Source organism: Pan troglodytes, chromosome 1 (genome assembly GCF_028858775.2).
Source record: "Pan troglodytes isolate AG18354 chromosome 1, NHGRI_mPanTro3-v2.0_pri, whole genome shotgun sequence".
Lineage (NCBI taxonomy): Eukaryota > Metazoa > Chordata > Mammalia > Primates > Hominidae > Pan > Pan troglodytes.
In genome coordinates, this window is record NC_072398.2 from 218,636,305 (window position 1) to 218,657,897 (window position 21,593).

Consider the following 21,593-nt stretch of genomic DNA (forward strand, 5'->3'; position numbering starts at 1 on the left):
TGAGGCATGAGAATTGCTTGAACCCGGGAAGTAAAGGTTGCAGTGAGTTGAGATCGTGCCACTGCACTCCAGTCTGGGCAACACAGTGAGACTCCATCCCCACCCTCAAAAAAAAAAACAAAAACGTTGTGTAGAGGAGGGTTTTTGTCATGTTGCCCAGGTTGGTCTCAAACCCCTGGGCTGAAATTATCCTCCCACTTTGGCCTCCAAAAGTGTTGGGGTTAAAGGCGTGAGTCACTGCTCCCTTCAAGAATTTTAAAATGGCATCAGCCAAAGCACAATCAACTTTTTTGAAATAAAGACAGAACTGCATTTAGAGGAAAACATTAAAAGCTTCAAATTGTTCATATATATAAAAAAAAGGACAGGATATAGCTCTGTGCCATCGTTGGCTGCACTGTCACCATCCCAGACCGACTGACTCTAGGTCAGATGGGAGTGTCCTTACAGAAATTAGTGACTTACCAGATCTGGATGTAGTTTAGAAGGTGCTCAAACCTCAGGAAGAACCAGGCAGGAACTCCAGGCTTGAAGACTTTGGGTCTCTCCTGTGGGTCTTTAGAAGCTTTTATTGACCTTTCTCATCACAACTCCCACCCACAGCCCTCCACATATCCGCTGCTAGCTTCCAATCAAAAAGTGATATCTGATTGCATTTGTGAAGCTCCACCCAGTTAATCCTGATTGGGTTTTTGGCTTTCCCCAGATTAATGGATTGAGTCAGATATCCATTCACATCACATATCTATATTCAGTTCGTGAAGCAAGAAATTGACAGTGTTAGGGATAGGGTAGAAGTCAAGAATACATTCATTCAAGGTTGGGCGAGGTGGCTCATACCTGTAATTCCAGCACTTTGGAAGGACAAGGTGAGTAAATCACCTGATGTCAGGGGTTCAAGAGGAGCCAGGTCAAAAAGGTGAAACCCCGTCTCTACAAAAATACAAAAATGCAAAAATTAGCTGGGCATGATGGCAGGCGCCTGAAACCCAGCTACTTGGGAGGCTGAGGCAGGAGAATTGCTTGAACAAAGGAGGCAATGGTTGCAGTGAGCCAGAATTGTGCCACTGCACTCCAGTCTGGGTGTCAGAGGGACATTCTGTCAAAAAATAAAAAAATCTTTCATTCATGAACTCCACAAACACTGATGGTATTTTACTAATATGTGAACTTCATAGTCTTGAGTGTGAGGCAGGGAAGGATTTGATCTGTTTACGACATTAGACAGAAAAATAAAATCTGAAAGTAGTGTTGTTAGGAGATCCTTGGCCACATCAAAATATAAAAATGCTTTATACTTTAAAACGCTTTCTAAAAACAGAGGAGTCATCCCTACGAAATCAGAATGAAAATCTCAATGTATTGAATGGTCTTCGGGATTTTGTATAACCTAAGGTAGCAGATTACATGCTCGTTCTGGTGGAGGAGAGGTGCCACTGAGGGCGTGAGTGGTCTCAGGGCTTAGGTTAAGGCTTCTTTGGAAGAAATTGAAACCACATCCATAAACTTTATAAATTTAATCAGTGAAGAAGTGAGGGAGAGAAACAAAAATAAACCAAGCTTGCAACACATTCAGCATTCATCACGACGTCTTCTTGCTCTCTGACCTGGTTCCTCATGGTTGCTGGCAGCCTACTGTTCCAAAATCATATAGACCTTAGATTACAGTTCCCCTTAACTTCCCTGCAGACAACGATTCAAGCATTGCAAAACATTAACTTTTTCATTTGAGATATTCTTTCAGGTTCTGCATGTCAGTGAAACTACTGATGCCAGCTGATCTGAAGGGCCCTGCAATGCACCAACTCACCAAAGAATGCAGTTTCTACATCCTGTTGACTTCTTCCCTCTTACCGCTACCCCAACTTTCCGGCCCCTTGCTATCCAGCATCCACTGGAAACCCTCAGTACTCCTTGGGGAGATGAATTTGAGGATCTCCTCCTAGCTTCTCATTCAGCCACCTTGTGATCATTAAACGCTCTGCTGCAAACCCTGCTGTCTCAGAATATTGCTAAGCTACTGTGCAGCAGGCATAGGAACCTGATGGTTCTGTAATAAAGTCATGTGAAAATTACAAATGGGAAGTGATGGTGGAGCTGGTCAGGGTTGAGCTGGGTTTTTAATGGGAACCTGGGAGTGAACCAAGACTTGCTGAACATGTTGGGGGTTATTGAGTGGGTGTAAGAGGAATCTATCTAACATTGCACTGATGCCCTTTTGGTTTTAATCCTTATGACCAAGTATGAGTCTTTCAAAACAATTTGTATAATCCTCCTTATTTTTCCTTTCAAAACCTTCAACTTCCTTTATCTCCCCAAATAATCTCACATCTATTCCCATTTCTTTGCTTACTTAATAATAAACATTTTTTTTTTTACAGAGTCTTCTTCTCTGTTAAGTAGACCACATATGTTGTTGCCACACAAGATTCGCAACCTGGTTCTATGGACAGAAAGGGTCAAAAGGATCCCATTCCTCAACAGCTGGGGGTGATGTAAAGGTCATGGTTATTCTTTGTCATATCTGCACCTGCATATTGCCAGTGAAAACTTGCAGGTCACATTGGGCAGGCTTCCAAATTCACCACCTGTGGAAGGTCTTTTGCTTGGCTTACATCCTGTCCCTGAGTAAAGAGTCTGATCGTGACTTCATGAGTGCTTCAAACTCTACAAATATTGATGAAGTCTTCCACCCACTGACAGTGAGAAGGCACTGATTTGATGCTGATCATGAAGTTTTGCTGGTTGTCTTGCAAGGAATATGTTTTATTCTTTTATCTTGTCATCTAAAGCCAATGATTGTAACCTCTGTATTGTCCCTTCCAATGGAAAAAACAAAAACAAAAACTCAACTCTATTTGAGCCTTGTCAGGTCAATAAAACAAAAGAAAATTTAAAAAAATAATTGATAGGAGGAGTCCCATTCCCAGCCCGGGCAATAGAGTGAGACTCCATCTCAAAAGGAAAAAAAAAAATGGCCGGGCACGGTGGTGGCTCACACCTGTAATCCCAGCACTTCAGGAGGCCAAGGCAGGTAGATCACGATGCCAAAAAATTGAGACCATCCTAGCCAACATGGTGAAACCCTGTCTCTGCTAAAAATACAAAAATTAGCTGAGCATGTTGGCACCCACCCATAATCCTAGCTACTCAAGAGACTGAGGCAGGAGAGTCGCTTGAACTCAGGAGGAGGAGGTTGCAGTCAGCCAAGATTTCACCACTGCACTCCAACTTGGTGACAGAGCAAGACTCCGTCTGAAAACGAACAAACACAAAAGAACAAACAAACAAAGAAAAAATCTGGAAAAATAAATTCTGAAAGAATTTCCATCTCTATGAATTCATCTTCAGAACTGATAGCATTTCCTGCTTGGCATTTTTTGCCTACATTTTTGGCATAAGATCTATCAACAAAAAGTATGAACCCAGGTTTGTGTAATGGAATATCTTAAACATCAATAGGAGGAGTCAATAGTTCTGATGCCACACACACATGTATGGTCTTCTCCATCATCAGGAAATGGTAACCAAGTGGTAGAGTTTTCCAGAGTGTAGCATTTGAAATGGAGATTTGAAGGTGACAAGGAAAGGATTTTGTAAGACATTAGTGTACAAGTTGAGCAATGTTGGTTCCTGTCACAATATTTTTATTGATTTATTTATTTTATTCATTTATTTTTTGAGATGGAGTCTCTCTGTGTCACCAGGCTGGAATGCAGTGGCACGATCTCAGCTCACTTTGACCTCTGCCTCCCCGGTTCAAGCAATTTTCCTGCCTCAGCCTCCTAAATAGCCGGGAGTACAGGTGCATGCCACTACACCTGGCTAATTTTTTGTATTTTTAGTAAAGACGGGGTTTCACCATGTTAACTAGGATGGTCTCAATCTCCTGACTTCATGGTCTGCCCGCCTCGGCCTCCCAAAGTGCTGGGATTACAGGCCTCAGCCACCATGCCTGGTCGGTTCACATCAAAATTTAAGAGGTATTCAATTGCATATGAAACTTGCAGGCAAAGTTTATTTCTTTTTTCTTTAAAGCATTAATTAATTAATTTATTTATAATGTATTTATTTATTAATTTTTTTTTGAAATGGAGTTTCACTCTTGTTTTCCAGGCTGGAGTGCAATGGTGCGATCTCGGCTCACTGCAACCTCTGCCTCCTGGTTCAAGTGATTCTCCTGCCTCAGTCTCCCAGTTAGCTGGAATTACAGGCACAGGTCACCACACACAGCTAGTTTTTGTATTTTTAGTAGAGAGAGAGTTTCACCATGTTGCCCAGGCTGGTCTGGAACTCCTGACCACAGGTGATGCACCCACCTCGGCCTCTGAAAGTGCTGAGATTACAGGCGTGAACCACCGTGCCTGGCCTACACTCATCACTTTTAATACTTTCTACATCACATGAGGAAGAAGAGCAGAAACACTTGAGTACTTCATGAAGGTCAAGGTTGGTATGAGTTTGGGTTCTAACATGATCAATTTCTGCTTCTAGGGAACCAAGCAGCTCAGGTTAAGGAAGGTCAGGAAACTCTAGGGTTTTCTCTCCCTCCAAAGAAAGCTTTACGCATCACCTTAACGGAGAAAGCAAATCTCATCCCCATGTTGTCACTTAATAAAAAGCCATACTTTACTAAAAATGGTCCAAATGTCATTTGGACTGCTTCAAACACAGGAATTTTCTGAACTTCATGTAAAACCCCTCCTCAGAAATATTTTCCTTTCTCCAAGGGATTTGCTGATATACTGGCTATAAACTGGATATGGCAGCCCTGGTTTCCACCAATTCTGTACCTAAGTCTGCAATGATCTTAATCTCAGCTTCTCCATTTTTATTTCAGGCTATTATAGAAAACAATTTACCAGACAGTTATTTTAAATTCCATCAATATGGAGACATCAGAAATGTCCTCTAGCCAGATGTGGTGGCTCATGCCTGTAATCCCAGCACTTTGGGAGGCTGAGGTGGGGGAATAACCTGAGGTTGGGAGTTGGAGACCAGCCTAACCAAGATGGAGAAACCCTGTCTCTACTAAAAATACAAAATTAGCCAGCTGTGGTGGTGCACAAATGTAATCCCAGCTGCTTGGGAGGCTGAGGCAGGAGAATCACTTGAACTCGGGTGGTGGAGGTTGCAGTGAGCTGAGATCCCACCATTGCACTCCAGCCTGGGCAACAATAGTGAAACTCTACCTCAAAAAAAAAAATGCAGAAAAGTAAAGAAAACAAAAAAGAAATGTCCTCTAATGTGCACAACCTCTGGGACAAAACATTCTGTCCAATAGACACCTGGTGCATAGGTGGACAATTTTCATTCCAATGGCCTGTTTCAAAGGTGGCAGGCAACTCTAGCAGGGTTTCTGTGTTTACACCAAACTGGATTTGAGTTTTAATAGTAAGGGGAGCTCCCCCATAAAAAACCAACAGAAAATAATGGATGCTATGAAGAATATGGAGAAATGAGAACCCTGGTACAACATTGGTAGTTATGTAAATTAGTACAGCTACTATGGAAAGCAGTATGGAGTTTCCTCCAAAAAATAAAAATAGGATTACCATATAAACCATAAATCCCACTGCTGGATATATATCCAGAAAAAAAAAAAAGAAATATATCCAGGAGATATCTACACTACCATGTTGGTCAGGCTGGTCTCGAACTCCTGACCTCAAGTAATCCACCTGCCTCAGCCTCCCAAAATTCTGGGATTACCGGCATGAGCCACTGCACTCAGCCTGCACTCTCCTATTTATTGCAGCACTATCCACAATAGCCAAAATTTGGAATCAACATAAGTGTCCATCAGTAGATGAATGGATCAAGAAAATGTGGTAAATATACACAACAGAATATCATTGAGCCGTAAACGTGAAGGAAATCCAGTTATCTGCGACAACATGGATGGAACTGGAGGACTTTATGTTGAGTGAAGTAAGCCAGATACAGAAAGATAAACATGGCATGTTCGCACTCATATTTGGGAATTAAAAAACACGAAACTTAAAAATAGTAAAATGGCGGTTATCAGAAGCTAGGAAGGGTACTGGGAAATACAGAATAAGAAGGGGATGGTTAATGGGAACAAAAACAGAGACAGGAATAAGATCTGGGGTTTAGTAGCACAATAGGGCAACTCATGTTGACAATAGTTCGTAGTAAATTTCTACATAATTAAAACAATGGAATTGGAATGTTGCTAGCAGAAAGAAATGATAAATTCTTGAGATGGTGGATATCCCAGTTACCATGATTTGAATATTACACATTTTATGCTTGTATCAGAATATCAGGCCAGGTGCAGTGGCTCATGTCTACAATCCAAGCACTTTGGGAGGCTGAGGCAAGTGCTTTTCCTGAGGTCAGGGGTTCGAGACCAGACTGGTCAACATGGTGAAACCCCCTTTCTACTGAAAATACAAAAATTAGCCAGGTGTGGTGGCGGTTCCCTGTAGTCCCAGCTACTTGGGAGGCTGAGGCAGGAGAGTTGCTTGAACCCAGGAGGGTGATTTCTAGAGACTTCTGATACATAAATGTCTAAAACAGGTTGATCAATCGTGGAAGACACCAGAAAGTTTCCATTCAGGTTCCATTTATTTTTGACATTTTTAAAAAACCATCCTTGCGGTGGTAACTCCTGCATCACTCTAGAACTTCAGGCTCCATTTCTGAGTCTAGAACACAGGTCCCTGAAGGTCTCATTGATTCCAAGTCAGCATTTTTAACCCAGTCCTGCCCCCGGCTGAGTCACCTTTGTTTTTCCACTCACGGTGAGCAGGTGCCTGAAACACACAGCTGTGTGCTTCCTTTAAGAAACGGCTGACCGGGCCCGGCTGCACACACTTGTAAACCTGGAACTGTGGAAGCCCAAGGCAATCAGATCACTTGAGGTCAGGAGTTAGAGGCCAGCCTCCTCCAACATCGTGAAACCCTGTCTCTACTAAAAATACAAAAATTAGCCAGGCTTGGGGCCCACACCCATAACACCAGTTACTTGGGAGGCTGAGGCAGGAGAATGACTTGAACCGAGCAGATAAAGCTTGCCATGAGCTGAGATTGTGCCACTACACTTCATCCTGAGGGACAGAGTGAGACTCTGTCTCAAAAATAAAATAAAATAAAAATATAAACAATTAAATTAAATTAAAATTAAAAAATGCACCCATGTACAAGATTTTAGTTCCCAAGTGTCCGGAAGAAAGCTTATCCATCCCACTAACCAGGCCTTCCCTAGGAGCAGATGGAAGTCCACTTTCTCAGATGGCCATGAGCCACAGGAAGGGCAGGGGGTGGGACCAAAGAAGATCCTCCTGTTCTGCCTGACTTCCCTGAGTGTACGCATCAGCTCAGCCCGAATTGGGGTGAGGATCTCCCAATTGGCATGACCCCTGTTGTCAAGACACTCCAGAGGCGCAGGATACATGTCCAGGCCTAACTTGCTCAGCCTGCCTGTGTGACGCAGCAGGTCTTTCAGAGCATTCATGGAGGTCTCATTTCCATGAAAGTAGAAGGTGGTGAGCTGGGAACAGTGGCTCAGGGCAGGCAGGGGGACCCTGAGTTGGGGGGCCTGGATCCGACAGTCCTCTAAGACAAGGGTCTTCAGAGTAGCAGCAACTTTCTCCAGCAGAACTCCAAGGGGCTCAAGATTGGTGGTCCACATTAGGATATGAATCAGACGCAGCTCCTTCAGCTGACTGAGGCTTGGGTACTGAGACAGACACTCCATGTCCCAATCAGTTAGGTAAGCATGACAGAATGTAAAGGCCCCAAAAGGGTTCTTGAGGTACCTGGGGAGAGCAAAAAGTTAGTTATGGGCAATGGTGCCAGTTAGAGGAGGGGGGTGGGAAATCATCTCAATGGTAAACTTGAAGTGGGCATTGAGTAATTCTGCACCTTACTACCACACAGGTGTTATAGTAACTGCAACAGGGAAGCCTGTTTCACCCAAACACAAGTTTGTTCCCATCATCAGATGATGGTCTGCATGCAAGGTGCTGCCTGATGAAGACTCAGATCATTCAGGGGCAGCTCTATTTTAGGCTCCGTCCTTTCAGCCTCGCTTGTGTGATTGGTACCACTCTCACACCTACTCCCTCACCCTCCATCCCAGAAGCATGCACTTCCCGTATCAATTACCTTTCCTGGAGTTCAAAATAACCTTTCACAGACAGGGAATTACAGACAGGATCATTGGTGTTCATTAAGCTGCTGAGGATGGAGCTTCTACTGTGAAGTGCACAGGTTTCATGCACTTTCCCTTCTTTTTCTTTTTCTTTTTTGACACAGAGTCTCACACTGTAACTTAGGCTGGAGTGCAGTGGCACAATCTCAGCTCACTGCAGCCTTCACTTCCCTTGCCTCAGCCTCCCAAGTAGCTGGGATTATAGGTGCCTGTCACCATGCTCAGCTAAATTTTGTATTTTTAATAGAGATAGGGATTCACTGTGTTGGGCAGGGTGGTCTGAAACTCCTGACCTCGTGATCTGCCTGCCTCAGCCTTCCAAAGTCCTGAGATTACAGGCAAGAGACATCGCACCAGACTGCACTTTCCCTTCTTTCATACCCTCCTCTTTATGAAGAATACGTTTCCATCATATTAACTTTATACACACTTCCTAAGGAGGAATTCACAAATGCACCTTCACTAGATCTGAACCCCCAACTAACTAGCTCCCTACACATCTCTCTCTGTAGCATCTACCCAAGGCCATCCCTCTGCCCTTATTTGAGTGGTCTTGTGATACCAACTTCAGGATATAGAGCACTGAACAGCTTAATGAGTGAGAATATGCGGTGTTTGGTTTTTTGTTCTTGCGATAGTTTACTGAGAATGATGGTTTCCAATTTCATCCATGTCCCTACAAAGGACATGAACTCATCATTTTTTATGGTTGCATAGTATTCCATGGTGTATATGTGCCACATTTTCTTAATCCAGTCTATCATTGTTGGACATTTGGGTTGGTTCCAAGTCTTTGCTATTGTGAATAATGCCGCAATAAACATACGTGTGCATGTGTCTTTATAGCAGCATGATTTATAGTCATTTGGGTATATACCCAGTAATGGGATGGCTGGGTCAAATGGTATTTCTAGTTCTAGATCCCTGAGGAATTGCCACACTGACTTCCACAATGGTTGAACTAGTTTACAGTCCCACCAACAGTGTAAAAATGTTCCTATTTCTCCACATCCTCTCCAGCACCTGTTGTTTCCTGACTTTTTAATGATTGCCATTCTAACTGGTGTGAGATGATATCTCATAGTGGTTTTGATTTTCATTTCTCTGATGGCCAGTGATGATGAGCATTTTTTCATGTGTTTTTTGGCTGCATAAATGTCTTCTTTTGAGAAGTGTCTATTCATGTCCTTCGCCCACTTTTTGATGGGGTTGTTTGTTTTTTTCTTATAAATTTGTTTGAGTTCATTGTAGATTCTGGATATTAGCCCTTTGTCAGATGAGTAGGTTGTGAAAATTTTCTCCCATGTTGTAGGTTGCCTGTTCACTCTGATGGTAGTTTCTTTTGCTGTGCAGAAGCAGAAGCTCTTTAGTTTAATTAGATCCCATTTGTCCATTTTGGCTTTTGTTGCCATTGCTTTTGGTGTTTTGGACATGAAGTCCTTGCCCATGCCTATGTCCTAAATGATAATGCCTAGGTTTTCTTGTAGGGTTTTTATGGTTTTAGGTCTAACGTTTAAATCTTTAATCCATCTTGAATTGATTTTTGTATAAGGTGTAAGGAAGGGATCCAGTTTCAGCTTTCTACATATGGCTAGCCAGTTTTCCCAGCACCATTTGTTAAATAGGGAATCCTTTCCCCATTGCTTGTTTTTCTCAGGTTTGTCAAAGATCAGATAGTTGTAGGTAAGCGGCGTTATTTCTGAGGGCTCTGTTCTATTCCATTGATCTATATCTCTGTTTTGGTACCAGTACCATGCTGTTTTGGTTACCATAGCCTTGTAGTATAGTTTGAAGTCAGGTAGTGTGATTCCTCCAGCTTTGTTCTTTTGGCTTAGGATTGACTTGGCGATGCGGGCTCTTTTTTGGTTCCATATGAACTTTAAAGTAGTTTTTTCCAATTCTGTGAAGAAAGTCATTGGTAGCTTGATGGGGATGGCATTGAATCTTTAAATTACCTTGGGCAGTATGGCCATTTTCACGATATTGATTCTTCCTACCCATGAGCATGGAATGTTCTTCCATTTGTTTGTATCCTCTTTTATTTCCTTGAGCAGTGGTTTGTAGTTCTCCTTGAAGAGGCCCTTCACATCCCTTGTAAGTTGGATTCCTGGGTATTTTATTCTCTTTGAAGCAATTGTGAATGGGAGTTCACTCATGATTTGGCTCTCTGTTTGTCTGTTGTTGGTGTATAGGAATGCTTGTGATTTTTGTACATTGATTTTGTATCCTGAGACTTTGCTGAAGTTGCTTATCAGCTTAAGGAGATTTTGGGCTGAGACGATGGGGTTTTCTAGATATACAATCATGTCATCTGCAAACAGGGACAATTTGACTTCCTCTTTTCCTAATTGAATACCCTTTATTTCCTTCTCCTGCCTGATTGCCCTGGCCAGAACTTCCAACATTATGTTGAATAGGAGCGGTGAGAGAGGGCATCCCTGTCTTGTGCCAGTTTTCAAAGGGAATGCTTCCAGTTTTTGCCCATTCAGTATGATATTGGCTGTGGGTTTGTCATAGATAGCTCTTATTATTTTGAAATACGTCCCATCAATACCTAATTTATTGAGAGTTTTTAGCATGAAGGGTTGTTGAATTTTGTCAAAGGCTTTTTCTGCATCTATTGAGATAATCATGTGGTTTTTGTCTTTGGCTCTGTTTATATGCTGGATTACATTTATTGATTTGCGTATATTGAACCAGCCTTGCATCCCAGGGATGAAGCCCACTTGATCATGGTGGATAAGCTTTTTGATGTGCTGCTGGATTCGGTTTGCCAGTATTTTATTGAGGATTTTTGCATCAATGTTCATCAACGATATTGGTCTAAAATTCTCTTTTTTGGTTGTGTCTCTGCCCGGCTTTGGTATCAGAATGATGCTGGCCTCATAAAATGAGTTAGGGAGGATTCCCTCTTTTTCTATTGATTGGAATAGTTTCAGAAGGAATGGTACCAGTTCCTCCTTGTACCTCTGGTAGAATTCGGCTGTGAATCCATCTGGTCCTGGACTCTTTTTCGTTGGTAAACTATTGATTATTGCCACAATTTCAGCTCCTGTTATTGGTCTATTCAGAGATTCAACTTCTTCCTGGTTTAGTCATGGGAGAGTGTATGTGTCGAGGAATGTATCCATTTCTTCTAGATTTTCTAGTTTATTTGCGTAGAGGTGTTTGTAGTATTCTCTGATGGTAGTTTGTATTTCTGTGGGATCGGTGGCGATATCCCCTTTATCATTTTTTATTGTGTCTATTTGATTCTTCTCTCTTTTTTTCTTTATTAGTCTTACTAGCAGTCTATTAATTTTGTTGATCTTTTCAAAAAACCAGTTCCTGGATTCATTGATTTTTTGAAGGGTTTTTTGTGTCTCTATTTCCTTCAGTTCTGCTCTGATCTTAGTTATTTCTTGCCTTCTGCTAGCTTTTGAATGTGTTTGCTCTTGCTTTTCTAGTTCTTTTAATTGTGATGTTAGGGTGTCAATTTTGGATCTTTCCTGCTTTCTCTTGTGGGCATTTAGTGCTATAAATTTCCCTCTACACACTGCTTTGAATGCGTCCCAGAGATTCTGGTATGTTGTGTCTTTGTTCTCGTTGGTTTCAAAGAACATCTTTATTTCTGCCTTCATTTCGTTATGTACCCAGTAGTCATTCAGGAGCAGGTTGTTCAGTTTCCATGTAGTTGAGCGGCTTTGAGTGAGATTCTTAATCCTGAGTTCTAGTTTGATTGCACTGTTGTCTGAGAGATAGTTTGTTATAATTTCTGTTCTTTTACATTTGCTGAGGAGAGCTTTACTTCCAACTATGTGGTCAATTTTGGAATAGGTGTGGTGTGGTGCTGAAAAAAATGTATATTCTGTTGATTTGGGGTGGAGAGTTCTGTAGATGTCTATTAGGTCCGCTTGGTGCAGAGCTGAGTTCAATTCCTGGGTATCCTTGTTGACTTTCTGTCTCGTTGATCTGTCTAATGTTGACAGTGTTGTGTTAAAGTCTCCCATTATTAATGTGTGGGAGTCTAAGTCTCTTTGTAGGTCACTCAGGACTTGCTTTATGAATCTGGGTGCTCCTGTATTGGGTGCATATATATTTAGGATAGTTAGCTCTTCTTGTTGAATTGATCCCTTTACCATTATGTAATGGCCTTCTTTGTCTCTTTTGATCTTTGTTGGTTTAAAGTCTGTTTTATCAGAGACTAGGATTGCAACCCCTGCCTTTTTGTGTTTTCCATTTGTTTGGTAGATCTTCCTCCATCCTTTTATTTTGAGCCTATGTGTGTCTCTGCACGTGAGATGGGTTTCCTGAATACAGCACACTGATGGGTCTTGACTCTTTATCCAACTTGCCAGTCTGTGTCTTTTAATTGGAGAATTTAGTCCATTTACATTTAAAGTTAATATTGTTATGTGTGAATTTGATCCTGTCATTATGATGTTAGCTGGTTATTTTGCTCGTTAGTTGATGCAGTTTCTTCCTAGTGTCGACGGTCTTTACATTTTGGCATGATTTTGCAGCGGCTGGTACCTGTTGTTCCTTTCCATGTTTAGCGCTTCCTTCAGGAGCTCTTTTAGGGCAGGCCTGGTGGTGACAAAATCAGTCAGCATTTGCTTGTCTGTAAAGTATTTTATTTCTCCTTCACTTATGAAGCTTAGTTTGGCTGGATATGAAATTCTGGGTTGAAAATTCTTTTCTTTAAGAATGTTGAATATTGGCTGGATGTGGTGGCATGTGGCTCGAATCCCAGCTACTAGAGAGGCTGAGGCAGGAGAATTGCTCGAATCTGGGAGTAAGAGGTTGCAGTGAAGTGAGACTGTGCCACTGCACTCCAGCCTGCATGACAGAGTGAGTCTCTGTCTCAAAAAAAAAAAAAAAAAAAAAAAAGGAAAAAAACTTTTGCCAAATAAGTTTAAATTACTTTCCTTCTAATATCCTTAGCCATTTTTAAAATATGGGTTACTGCTCTCTTATGAAATGAATTAGACAACTTTCCATATTTGCCTTTCTTTCTGGAACATCTTGTACAAAACAGAAAATACCGGCCAGGTGCAGTGGCTCATGCCTGTAATCCTAGCACTTTGGGAGACTAAGGCAGGCGGATCACTAGCTTCCAATCAAAAAGTGATATCTGATTGCATTTCTGAAGCTCCACCCAGTTAATCCTGATTGGGTTTTTGGCTCTCCCCAGATTAATGGATTGAATCAGATATCCATTCATATCAGATATCCATATTAATTGCATGAATCAGGAAATTGACAGTGTTAGGGATAGGGTGGAAGTCAAGAATTCATTCATTCAAGGCCGGGTGAGGCAGCTCACGCCTGTAATCCTTCCAGAAGGACTTCCCTGTACTGGTTTAGCCTTTGCATACCCTGTCTTTCATTTGGGTCCCACTGGGGGTCTGTTCCTGCTAGTTGGATCCTCACATACCCTCGGGGATTTTGTAATCAGCTGGAACATGTTCTTCCAGCCACTTAGTTGCCACTTGGAGCACTCTCCACCTTTCATCTGTGTTAAAGAGGTGCATGAGCACCTGGTGGCAATCAGCCCAGGTGGGGTTGTGGGTCTGGATAACAGTTTGGAGCAAATAAATTATAGCTTGAGGCTTTTCGGTATAGGATGGGGTATTGTTTTCCAATGGAGGAGATGGGCAGAGGTGAAGGGTTGGTACACAAAGGCACGCCTTTCCACCATAAGCCCATCCTCGTCTACTCCAGTATACTGTTGCTCTCTCAGGGACATTTGTATCCCAGTTCTAGGCCTCATACGGGCAGTCAAGGGAGGGTCTTGCATCCTGAGGTCTTGCACCCTTTCTTCTCTACTCTGGGCAGCCTAGGGGTATGTAGGCCTTGTGGAAGCTTGGGCGCAGTGGGCTCAGGAGTGGGAGGCCTTCCTTCTTGGTGAAAGGGGGGGCACTGGCACAGTGTCTTGCCAGTGTTCCTTTGCTTAGTTTCTTTTTTTAACTGTTGTTTGTGATTTTCCATCTTCCTGAGACCAACCACTACTTGCTGGACCTTCTGAATTGGGAAAGAATGGAAAGTCTGTCAGACAGTTTTTTCCAACATTTAGGTTGTTGAACTGCTTAGGGGATCCTCTGAGCCTCTCACCTGAGGGGTCTGCCAATCATTTGTTGCCTGAACATGGGCAGATTCCTCTTGCTAGCCAAATCTCAGGGTCACCAACATGCTTTAGATTATTTGTGAGGGAGAGCTGAGATCTTGGATGAATGATACCAGCCCCTGCTGTACCTCGTGGATGCTCAGTCACCAGAGACACTCACAACCACCCTTGGTGCTGAGCTCAACCTCAGCCTCAGGCTCACAAAGTGAGGGCAGGCAAAGTAGAAGCTCCACTGAACACATTTCAGTTTAACTCGATTGCACACATAGCAGGGCATTGACAGTGAGGTCAGAAATGTGGAGAAAGAACATTTACAGAAACATTTCAAGATAGAGAACACCCTTCAAAGTACTCCAGTTTTGGAGGCCAGTGGCATCTCAGAGCTGTTTGGTTTTCATATAGAATGGGAGAGAAAGGCCTGGAGGACTTTCTGGAGGCAAGGGAGCTTCTTGCTACTTTGTGCCCTAAAACATCGGAAGAATCACTGTGTGATCCCTCTTAGGATGGGAGCCATCCATGAACTTAGCAGATATTTCAACATGAAATAGAGCTTCCAGGTTTTGTGGGGGAAATGTATTTTAGGTGTGCACCCAATATAACAGTATATATGCGCTGCTCTTAAAGACAAGAAGGCTCTTTCTTTCTTTCTTTCTTTCTTTCTTTCTTTCTTTCTTTCTTTCTTTCTTTCTTCTTTCTTTCTCTTTCTTTTTCTTTCCTTCCTTCTTTCCTTCTTTTTCTTTCTTTCTTTTTCTTACTTTCTTTCTTCTTTCTTTCTTTTTCTTTCTTTCCACCTTTCTTTCTGTTTCCTTCTTTCTGTCTTTTTCTCTCCCCTCCCTCCCTCCCTCCCTCCCTCCCTCCCTCCCTCCCTCCCTCCCTTCCTTCTTTCCTTCCTTTTTTTTGAGGCAAGGTTTCATTCTGTTGACCAGGCTGGAGTGCAGTGGCACAATGATGGCTCACTGCAGTCTCAACCCCCTGGGCTCAGGTGATCCTCGCATCTAAACTTCTTGGGCAGCTGGGACTACAGGTGCACACCACCATGCCTGGCTAATTTTTTGTATATATTTTTTATAGACAGAATTTTCCATGTTGCCCAGGCAGGTCTCAAACTCCTGCGCTCAAGTAATCCATCTGCCTTGGCCTCCCAAAGTGCTGAAATTAGAGATATGAGCCACCACTCATGGCCTGAGTTTTCTTTGTATACCTAATGGTATCACTTTAATCAGAATCTCTCTGTTCAATATCAGGGACAAGGGAGGACTTTAAGGATGGCAGAACATTAATTATCAAAATATGCTGGGGAATGGCACGATGGTATTGATGAGGATGAGGGGCCCTGGGAAACGCCTGTGGGTGAGGGTTGCTGGGAAATGTCCCACTGTGGGAAGATCCCTGAGTCTAAAAGAAAGGTTTCCAGACCATAGCACCATGACAGAGACATGGACCCTTGTTCACTTTCTCCCACATCCTGCAAAACCCACAGCTTCCACCCTCGATGGCTTCCAGGTTGGGAAAGTCTCCCTTCCCAGGTCTGGCCACACTACTTCTCTCTGGCATCTGCCCCAGCTCAGATTCTCAGATTCCATCTTCCCAGGCTGATTTTCTGAGGCGAGCCCATCATTTTTGGGAGTAAGCACGCTTTCCCTTCTAGTAGGGGCCAAGACTGTATCTGCCTTCTCTGCCCTCAAAGACAATGTTGTGTTTGAAGAGTCTGCACTGTCTCTTCTGTAACTATTCCCTTTTTAATTTTTAAACTCAATCCAGACAGAGTCTTTCAATCCTTCTGTGGAGATGCCCACAAAATACCCACCATGTTTTATGCTGTCTTGGTTCCTTCCCAGGGTTCTACTAGAACACCCGGTCCCATCCTGCCCAGCCCCCACCTCACTTTGTCATTCTGTCCTGATTTCTTTCAGTGAAGCCTTGACCTTAGTCTTGTGATCAGTAACACCCTCAGTGGTTCCCCTCTTCAACCTGAACCCACATATGACCTGCCCTGTTAGGAAGCATAAAACCCAGGTAACTGTTGGATAACAGAGCTTTTTATTCTGTTTTCTTAGGGTTGACATCACCGTCTTTTTAAAGCTGTCTTAGCTCTGAAACGTTTTGATAATTTCAATGTGGCCAAATATTCTCCCATAAAGATATCATCAGGTTTTGTTTTTTCTTTCTAATGCCAGGAACAGATTAAACCTTCCATGTCACTATGAAGGTCACATGTTAGGCAAACTTCATCAGTGTTTGGGGAATAAATGAATTAATGAGTTTTGGACTTTCACCCTGTTATTTATTCTTTCACTTTCATAAATGCACATCTAATTTAATCAATGAATCAGAAGAAAGTGTGAAACTCAATCAGGATTAACTGGGTGGAACTTCAGGATCTAATCAGGTATCACTTTCTGATTGGAAGCTGGTGATTGAGAAGGGGAGGGTGTGGTTAGAAACATCAACAAAAGCTCCTGAGTTTGCACAGGACAGACCCAAAGCCCTGGTGCCTGGAGCTACTGCTTGGTTCTCTGAGAGGTCCCAGCACCCTGCAAACTGAGTCCAGATCTGGTAAGTCACCACCTTCTTAGGAACATGCCCGTCTAATCTGCAGCCAGCCAGTCAGGGATGGTGACACACAGCCCAAAATGGCACAGAGAATTTCCTGTCTGTTTTTTCAGATTAAACAGATGTAGGTTTTGATTTTTCCTCCAAATATAGTTTTGACTTCATCCCTCAAATTTTGATTTGTGCTTCATTTTTTCCTCATTTCAAAATTCTTATTGAAGCAGTTTTTAAAAAAAAATTAAAAATTTACAGTTGGATGGATGTTTATGTCTTGACATGTGAAGTTGTTGGTTTCTGTGCCTGTCAGCTATAGTTTGCACACTTAGTGGTATTGTGATTTTATTAGTCAGGCTTTCATTTTACAGAAATCTTAGATCTCCCGTACACCATTCTCAAGAGACTTGTTCCGAACCTGGGATTTATCTCTTCCCTTAGACTCTGTCCCTAAGTGTGTGATTGTGAGTATGTGGAAGGGATGTGTATTGGATCCTTCTCCTCAGACTTAGTGTTTCCATTCCTACCTTCCAAGTGCTCTAGACTACTGCAACACTGCTTTTATAATTTCTCTTACAGTTTTTCAAAATAAAAACACACATTGGACTCCCAAAGTGCTGGGATTACAGGAGTGAGCCACTGTGCCTCATCTAGAGCTAGTATTTCTATCCCTACCTTCCAAATGCTCTAGAATACCATCACATCGCTTTTAGTTCCTGGTTAATTCTTTTCTCTTGTTCTGAGATGGAGTCTCACTCTGTCACCCAGGCTGAAGGGCAGGGTGTTGAGTTCAGCTCACTGAAAACACTGCCTCCGGGATTCAAGTGATTCTTCTTCCTCTGCCTCCAGAGTAGCTAGAATTATAGGACTGCACCACCACACCTGGCTAACATTTTAATTAATTAATTTATTATTATTATTATTATTTGAGACAGAGTCTAACTCTTTTGTCCAGACTGGAGTGCAGTGGTGGGATCTCGGCTCACTGCAACCTCTGCCTTTTGGAGTCAAATGATTTTTAATTTTTTTATATTTAGTAGAGACAGGGTTCATTATGTAAGCCAGGCTGTTCTCGAACTCCTAACCTCAAGTGATCTGCCTGTTTTGGCCTCCCACAGTGCTGGGATTACAGACATGAGCCACAGCACCCGGTCAGTTTCTGGTTGAAATTTTTCAAAATAAAAAATAATGGCATTGACTTTAGGGAGTCCCTTTAGTGTTCCCCCAGCATGTTCATGGTGTAAACTGAGAATGGAGGCTGTCTGGGGCCACAGGACACTCTCATTCTCATTGCTTTAGGGCGGTAAGTGACAAGAAAATTTTCCTCAAAGAGGTAGAGCTTGGCTTTCAGGATCCTCAGTGACACTTTCCAGTGGTACTGGGATTCAGTGGAGCCATGGATGAAAATTAATGGGCCAGTGGTCTCTTTGACCCCTCCCTCCTTGGTGTTTGGAAGACATTCTTCCTGGTACCAGCAGAAGCAGAAATATAGATTTGTGGCCACCAAGTGCAGAGTGGAATTGGGGTAAAGTGGTAATTTTTCTACCTCTACCAGAGCAATGCTATTGGCCCTAGGAGAAGAAGAGGTGATTGTGTTTGGCCTGAAAGTGATGCCTTTTCTCTGGATTTGTCTTCTAGAGTTTTTCCTTACAGATTCATCAGGATGAGCATCCAGGCCCCACCCAGACTCCTGGAGCTGGCGGGGCAGAGTCTGCTGAGAGACAAGCCCTTGGCCATCTCTGCCCTGGAGGAGCTGCCCAGGGAGCTCTACCTCCCACTCTTCCTGGAGGCCTTCAGCAGGAGACACTTCCAGACTCTGACAGTGATGGTGCAGGCCTGGCCCTTCACCCACCTCCCTCTGGGATCGCTGATGAAGACGCTTCATCTGGAGACCTTAAAAGCATTGCTGGAAGGGCTTCACATGCTGCTTAAACAGAAGGATCGCCCCAGGTGAGGTGACGCAGGAAGGCTGGTAGATGGGGCTCAGGTGTCCAGGGAAAGAACAGCAGGGTCAGGCAAAGAAGTAGCCCAAGGATGGCCCAGTGTCTTCTGGTGGTGCTGGTGACGAAGCTCAGGGATGCCTTGGCCACTGCCCAGATCCTCAGGGAAAGAACTGCCCACAATATAGGGTCCACTGTGGGAACAGAAACTTGCCTATTCCCAGTGGAAGGTAAAAGGAATAGAAGTGGGGACCAGTCAGAATTGAAAGAGAAAAGGGACCAAGAAAACTCAGAGAGAACAGGGAGCACCGAGGACAGGAGCAGCTGATTTATTGGATGAGAATGAAAGCAAAGGTCAGGGATTTGTCCTTCTAAATTCTGAGCCTCTGCCTTACTTTACCCACAGGAGGTGGAAACTTCAAGTGCTGGATTTGCGGGATGTTGATGAGAATTTCTGGGCCATATGGTCTGAATCCAGGGCCCTGTCCTACTCCCCAGAGGCCATGAGTAAGAGGCAGACAGCAGAGGACTGTCCAAGGATGGGAGAGCACCAGCCCTTGAAGGTGTTCATAGACATCTGCCTCAAGGAAATACCCCAGGATGAATGCCTGACATACCTCTTCTGGTGGGTTTACCAAAGGAGAGGTTTAGTACACCTGTGCTGTAGTAAGTTGGTGAATTATCTAACGTCGATTGAATATCTCAGAAGATCATTGAAAATAATCCACCTGAATAGTATTCAGGAGCTGGAAATTTGCTATGTGTCCTGGCCACATCTGATAAGAAAGCTTCATTGTTACCTGAAGGAGATGAAGAATCTTCGCAAACTCATTTTTCTTCAGGTGCCATCCTTACACATCAATTACCGCGAGGAATGCTCAGTCGCCAAAATCAGCTCTATGTTCCTCAGGCTGAAACACCTCCAGCTGCTTAAAATGAATATGGTCACCTTCCACAGAGGGCACCTGGGACAGCTGATCAGGTGAGAAAGGATCATGCCCTTTCTCTGCAGACCACAGCGCAGCCTTTTTTTTTTTGTTACAGCAAACACTAGAAGACGTGTACTGTGTGCCAGCCAGTGGCAACGGCACAGTGCAGGGGACACCAGAATGTCAACACATTGTCCCATTCGGTGCTCCATGTCCTGGAGTGGCTATCACAGGATCACTTCAGTAAAGGCAGAGGGGTCACCTAGGGTAGAGGCTAGAGAGGGACATCATGTACAAGGTACTTAGTGGGCATTTTGTCTCTACTGCATGTGCACATGTGAATTTCTTGTTACAAAGTGTGTTTCAAGTTGATATGATGTAAAAGAGGTAACAGAGGAGGGTATGAAAGGAGGGACAGTGCATCAAACTTGTGCATTTCACAGTAGAAGCTCTGTCCTCACCAGCTTAGTGATCATGAATGATCCTGTCTCTGATTCCCTGTCTGTAGAAGGTTGTTTTGAACTCCAGGAAAGTCAATTGACATGGAACATGCATGCTTCTGGGATGGAGGGTGAAGGAGTAGGAGTGAGAGTGGTAAAAAGTGACAGTTGGTTTGCAGATGCAGGCAGGCCAGGGAGCCCCTGCCGGCAGGTAGCCCCAGCTAATGTCCCTAGACCTTGCTGAGTTGAGTTCTTTGTGCACATCTCCCACCGGGTACCTGTGGCCCAGAGATGAAGTTTTCTGCTAAAAGATGAAGATGAAAGGCTTTAGAGATTTTGTGGCCTTGACCCAATCACACAAGGAATGGTGAAAGGGCTGAGGCTAAAATGGGATAGCCCCTGAATGATCAGGGTCCTCAACATGCAGCAACTTGCATGAGGACCATCATCAGATGATGGGAACAAACTTGTGTTTGGTTGAAGCAGGTATTTTCCTTGAGGTTATTCCCCACTACCTTCATCTAACTGGTACCATTGCCCAGAACTAACTTCTTGATCTCCACAGGTGCCTCTAGAACCCCTTGGAGAACTTGGAATTAACTTGTGTCTACCTATTGGAAGAGGACTCGAAGTGTCTCTACCAGTACCCAAGCCTCGCTTACCCAAAGCATCTGAATCTCAGCTACATGCTGCAGTTCTCTATCAGTCTTGAACCCCTCGGAGCTCTGCTGGAGAAAGTTTCTGCCACTCTTGAGACCCTCATCTTGGAGGGCTGTCAGATCCACTACTCCCAACTCAGTGCCATCTTGCCTGGCCTGAGCCACTGCTCCCAGCTCACCACCTTCTACTTTGGCAGAAATTGCATGTCTATGGAAGCCCTGAAGGACCTGCTGTGCCACACCAGTGGGCTGAGCAAGTTAAGCATGGAGATGTATCCTGCCCCTGAGGAGAGTTTGAATTCCTTGGTTCATGTCGACTGGGAGATCTTCACCCCACTTCGGGCTGAGCTGATGTGTACACTGAGGGAAGTCAGGCAGCCCAAGAGGATCTTCACTGGTCCCACCCCCTGCCCTTCCTGTGGCTCATCACCGCCTGAGGAACTGGAGCTCCATCTTTGCTGCTAGGGAAGGCGTGCCTAGCGGGGTAGAGAAATCCAAAGTTCTCTTCTAGGCCCTTGTACACTAAAATCTAGTATGTAGGTACAAGTTATTTTCCTCTTTTCTTATTTCCTTTTTTAATAATTCCAATATTTTTATTACAACAAAATTGAGATAGTGTTTCACTATGTTGCCCCAGCAGGTCTCAAACTGCTGGTCGCATGGGATTCTCCTGCCTCGGCCTCCTAAAGTGCTGGGATTACAGGCATGAGCGACTGTGCCCAGGCCACATGTGCTACTTAAAGGAAGCACAGAGCTCTGTTTCAGACAGGTGCTCAGTGCGAGGGAAAAAATC

General features: G+C 43.6%; 1 pseudogene; it reads left to right on the forward strand.

The window, feature by feature from the left end:
* The first annotated feature begins 18,495 nt into the window (after positions 1-18,495).
* LOC129143172 (PRAME family member 14-like) lies at positions 18,496-21,381 on the forward strand (annotated as a pseudogene).
* The last annotated feature ends 212 nt before the right edge of the window (positions 21,382-21,593 follow it).